Genomic DNA, 6,000 nt, shown 5'->3' with positions numbered 1-6,000 from the left:
TGATGTTGAGCACCTTTTTATGGACCTATTGGCCATTTATTTGTCTTCTTTGGAAAAATGTCTATTCAGGTCCTTTGCCCATTTTAATTAAAAAAATTATTTGTGGGTTTTTTTTGTTTTTGTTTTTTTTTTTTTGCTATCGAAGTGTGTGAGTTCTTTATACCTTTTGGATATTAGCCCCCTATCGGATATATGGTTTGCAGATATTCTTTCCTATTCCCATAGGTTGTATTTTCATTTTGTTGACATTTTCTTCAAAATAATCTTTGAATCTTATCTCAAAATCTTATCTCATTTTTTGGTTTAAAACCCTTTAAAGGCCTCTCTCCCTAGATTCCAGACAATGTCCAACTGGTCTGGCTATCTCTATCCTCATCTCTTTCCTCTCTCTCGACTCTGACATCTTTTTTCTTTCTTCCGTCAGAGGCTTTGCACATGCTGTTCCCTCTCAATATAGAACACTTATCCCCTCATCCCAACCTTGTGCCCCATTCTTCTCCCCCAACCAGTCTGACTCTTAATCATTCTTACTCTTATTCACCCTGCACATTTGTGTCTCCCATGTTCCAGGCCTGGGGGAAAGTTCTTCCTCAGGCTCCCAGAGCACCTCTCCTCACAGCAGCTGGATGATGCTTATGTGGTGTTATGTGGTGTCCTATTCCCGCAAGGGTGGGTCATGACAAAGTAAGAAGCAGAAAAGTCTCTGGCCTTTGTGTCTCAACCCCAATCCCTTAGGGGAACTACAAGGATGTGGGAGTAAAAAATAGGAGAAATGTTTAAAAAAACAACAACAGTAAGCACATGAAAAGATGTTCAATATCACTAATTATTAGAATCATTAGGGAAATGCAAACCAACACTACAATGAGATGCCACCTCACACCCATTAGGATGACTACTATCCAAAAACCAAACAAACAATACAACAAGTACTGACTTAGAGAAGCTGGAACCCTCATGCACTGTTGGTGGGAGCATAAAATGGTGTAGTAACGGGATGCCTGTGTGGCTCAGTCGTTAAGCATCTGCCTTCGGCTCAGATCACGATCCCAGGGTCCTGGGATCGAGTCCTACACTGGGCTCCCTACTCCGTGGGGAGCCTGCTTCTCCCTCCCCCTCCACCTGCTGCTCCCCCTGCTTGTGCTTTCTCTCTCTCTCTGTCAAATAAATAAGTAAAATCTTTTTAAAAAATGGTGTAGTAGCTGTGGAAAACAGTATTGCAGTTCTTCCAAAAATTACAAATAGAGTTACTGGAAAGAGCAATTTCATTTCTGGGTATCTACCCAAAAAAACTGAAAGCAAGATCTCCAACTGATGTTTGTACACCCATGTTCATAACAGTATTTTTTTTTTAAAGATTATTTATTTATTTATTTGAGAGAGAGAGAGAGAGGGAAAGAGAACATGAGCAGGGGGAGAGACAGAGGAAGAAGTAGACTCCCCAGTAAGCAGGGATCCCCATGCAGGGCTTGATCCCAGGACCCTAAGATCATGACCTAAGCTGAAGGCAGACACCTAACCGACTAAGCCACCCAGGCGCCTCTCGTAACAGTATTATTCACAGTAGCCACAACAGGGAAGCAACCCAAATGTCCTTTAATGGATGAATGGATGAGCAAAATGTGGCCTATCCTCACAATGGTGTATCAGTCAGCCTTAAAAAGGAAGGAAATTATGCAGTATACTATAACATGGATGAATCTTGAGGATGCTAAGTAAAATAAACCACTCACAAAAAAATAAATATGGTATGATGCCAGTTATATGAGGAGCTTAGAGTAGTCAAATCATAGAGACAGAAAGTAGAATGATGACTGTCAGGGGCCGGGGTGAGGAGAGCATGGGGAATTACTGTCTAATGGGTACAGAGTTTCAGATTTACAAGACGAAAAGAATTAAGGTGATGGATGGTGGGGATGGTTGCACTATGATGTGAATGTATTTAACACCACTGAGTTGTACGCTTAAGAATGGTTAAGATGGTAAATTTTATGTTATGTGTGTTTTACCACAATAAACAAAACAGTGGGAAAAAAGGTAAAGAGGTCCCCTCTCCATTTGCATGGTAGATTGTATTTTCCAAAAATGGTCACAACCCTATTGCTTCCCCACATGCTCTTCCAGAAGAGGTGGCTACTTCCTCATCCCATGGAAACTGGGTGGGAGCTTGGGACTGCCTGGATGACAGAAGGCAGTGTGAATGTCCCATATGGCTTCCCAGGCTAGGTCGTATGGGGCAGTACAGCTTCTGTCCACTCTCAGGGTTCACCCTTGCCCAGCAGCCAATATGTCATGAGCAAGCCTAGGTCACATGGAGGTGAGCTAGGTCTCAGCCAACAGCCCATTCCAGACACGACTGAGCCAGCGACTCTGTAGATGACCCACCCAGGCTTCAAGCCGCCCTCGCTGATGCGGGCTAGAGCAGAGTTGTCCCCCCAGCACCTGCCTGACTTGCAGCTTTGTGAGTGAAATAACTGTGACCATTTTAAGCTGCCAAATTTTGGGGGTATTTTGTTACACAATCATAGTAACTAGACTGCCCTGGCCCCCATCCCGTCCTTGACTTGAAAAATACTTCTCCTGGGCTAGAAGAAAGGAGGAGAGAGTGAAAGGAGTTGATGGAAGAAGAGAAGGCAGAAGCAATAGAGAATGAATACATTCTCCTTTTACCCTGTTTGAGGAGGCATTTAAAATAGAGATTGAGTTATAAAGAAAGAAAGAACATTGTAGTTCTTGCCAATACAAGATTGTAGCTCTCTCTTTCCACACAGAACTGGGATTGCCTGTTGACCTGTTTGCGTCCTTGACCCCGTTCCTGTCGCTGTCTGGGTCCCCTGTGACTTCTCAGCTCCAGAATTATTCCTGTTACAGACGAGACACTCAATAAACATGTGTCAACGAGTCTATGAACGAATGGCGAATGAATGAAACCCAAAGCCCATCATGGATTTTTTCAGAAAGGTCTTGGTCATTTTCTCAGGGAACATTCATCCAAAGTCAGGTTGGGACACTTACTCCTTTTATAAATGAGGACACTGAAGTCCAGAGAGGGGCAGTGCCTGGCCCAAGGTCTCATGTCCCATGGGTGGCAGAGCTGACCCAGGACTCGGTCTCCAGGAGCCGAGCCCATGCTCCCCCCCACCCCTCCCTGTCTCCTGGCCCTGACTGCCACCAGGCTGCTCAGACCCTGGGAAGGATGGGCTGGGAGACAGTCTTCACTGTCTTCACTGTCTCAAATCATGATTTGCCTAAGTCTACTTGCTGGTCTGGTCCCAGTCCCTCAAGGGCAAATAGCAGATACAGAGAAATTATCCGAAAGGGAGCCCTTGAAGGCTAGTGGCTGGGACTAGGAGGAGGTGTTGCAGAAGGGTATCTGACATATAATAGGAACTCCATAAATATCTGTTGAGTTGAATTGAACTGAATTGAATTGAATTGACATAAACACCAAAATAAATATGTAATTACAAACTTGTAAGTGCTATGGAAGAAGGTTTCAGGGAGATGTGAGGGCTTTCAAGTGGGGTCATGCTTCCTTCTGGTAAGGCCTCTGAGGAGATGACACTGATAGGTAAGGAGTTGAGTGTGTGGGATGGAGTGGGGGAGAGCCTACACGCTGTTCTAGGCAGAGGAAACAGTTTATGCAAAAGCTTCCAGGTGGCAGAGAATCAAGCTTGTCCGAGGAAACCAAGAGAAGGTCAATGTGACCATTGCTGAAGGAAGAAGGCTGTGTATAACAGTGACACAGAAAATGAGGCTGATGAGGTAGGCAGAGACCAGACCAGTGGTGCTCTGGGCTCTTTGTCGTTTAGCTAAAAGACTTATCTCCCAGCTTCCCTTGGAGTGAGATGTGATCTTGTGACTAACTTTTAGCCCATGAAATAGAAGCCCATGGGCTCTTTAAGAAATCTCCTTGAAAGTGGTGGGGAGTGTGGAGCATCTCTCCTCCCCTTCTTCCTTCCTGAGTGAATGTGGACATTATGGCTGGAGCTCACATGGCCATCCTGAACCAGGAGATGATTGGAAGGTGATGATCTCGACGCTTAGTTTCAGGAGCTCAAAGGAGAAATCTGGTTTAGAGATGAAAATTTGAGAGAGGTCAAGCTGTGGTTGGTTGTTGAAATCTTGGCAGGCACTTGATGGCCTAGGGGGAAAATACGGAATGAGAAAAAAGATGGCCTAAGGATGAACCTTGGGAAAAACCAACATTTACAGAAAATAGAGCTGGTCATGGGGCTGGGATGGCAGATAGGACTCCAGTTAAAGTTTCCAGGCTCCATGGGCCCTACTGCAGGAGCTCCAACATCTCCCTCTGGAACTCTGTTATCTGCAGCTGACAACACTCTCAGGGGGCTTCTCAGTCCCAAGGGGCTAAGGCCTGAGATTAAGCATGGGGTGAGAGAAGACTAGAGCCCTGTAGTCTCATCTCTCCACAAATCTCATGGCCATAGGTCACTATTGTACTTGGTCCAGCACATTCCTCTCTCTGAATATCTCTAAAGATCTCACAAATTGTCCACCCGCTCCCCCAAGCTCAGAACAATGGATGCCTGGTTGCCCTGCATTTGAGTAGCTAAGTGTTCCCCAGAAGCGACGCTTTACCTGACAAAGAAGTTCAGTTGTCCTCCATTTTAGAAAGGAAGGAAAGAGGGGAGGAAGGAAGGAGCGAAGGAAGGAAGAAGGGAAGGAGGGAAGGAAGGGAGGAAGGAAGAGAAAGGAGGGAGGAAGGAAGGAAAAGAGGAAAGTATAAAAGAAGGACAGAAGTAAAGAGAGACAGACTATCCTGCTATACTTGAGAAGTGTGGCCAGGAGAGCAGGAGGAAATCCAGTAGAGTGCAGCCATGCATATGCCAATGTGCTATGAGGGACAAGTAAGATGAGACTGTAAAGTGTAGCTGATGCGAAGGGCTGACTGTTTCCCCTCAAAATTCGTATGTTGAAACCCTATCCCCAACGTGATGGTATCAGGAGGTCAGGGCTTTGGGAAGTGCTTCAGCCATGAGGGTAGATGGTATGTGAATGGGATTAGTGCCCTCATAAGGGACTTTTAAAGGAGGCCCGAGAAAGCTCCCTGTCCCCACTACCGTGTGAGGACACAGTGAAAACACAGCATCAGTGAACCAGGAGCAGGCACTCACCACACACCAGCACCTTGATCTCAGACTCCCCAGCCTCCAGAACTGTGAGAAATAAATTTCGGTTGTTTGTAAGTCACCTAGTCTATGGTATTTTGTTATAGCTGCCTGAATTGACTAATACACTTGACTTAGCAACCTGGAGGTCTGTCCTCACAGAGAAACACTTGAGGTCAAATTCTACATTAGAACAGGTTAGGGGAAGCAGGGTCAGGGGCTGTCTTTGGGGGCACTATTGGGCAGTGTGGAGACCCAGGGCTTTAATGCCAGGTGGGCTGGACACAAGTCTGGCTGGACGGAACCCCTGGCATTACCACCTCGCTGAAATGAATTGATGAGTCCAGGCACAGAGCAGGTGTTGAGGACGTTGGCATTTCCTTCCTTCCCCCATTTAATACTAGAGATGCCCGTGGGCAGTTCATATTCTCTGAGCCTTGGTTCTTGCTTCTGAAATAAAATGCCCAGCTCCACTGCCTCTCTTCCTCCAGCAGGTTAGTCTAGAAATGTTCTCATGGCTATGGTAGACAGAGCCAGAGCCAGACAGAGAGAGAGAGAGAGAAGGAAGCTCAAACTCATAAGTACTGTTTGAGCCTTTGTGGGCATCTCATTTGCTAACACCCCATTGGCCAGAGCAAGTCATATGACCAAGCCCACACAGAGCGTGGGAAAGCATTGCAGAGTCAGCCTGCAAAAGGGAGGGATCCAGGGAAAGATGAAGACTTGGGGCTGCTTTTCAGTCTACAACACAGGGCCAGGGGTGAGTAAAATATTAGAATGTCCCATGAGTCCCCCCTTCCCTCCCATTTCCCAGAACATGCGACAACTGACAATTTGGAGTGTTAGGAGAGGAGTAGCTCCGTGCTGG

The sequence above is a fragment of the Phoca vitulina genome, unplaced genomic scaffold, assembly GCF_004348235.1.
Source record: "Phoca vitulina isolate PV1807 unplaced genomic scaffold, GSC_HSeal_1.0 scaffold11, whole genome shotgun sequence".
In the NCBI taxonomy this organism is placed as follows: Eukaryota; Metazoa; Chordata; class Mammalia; order Carnivora; family Phocidae; genus Phoca; species Phoca vitulina.
This window is presented reverse-complemented; position numbering follows the sequence as displayed.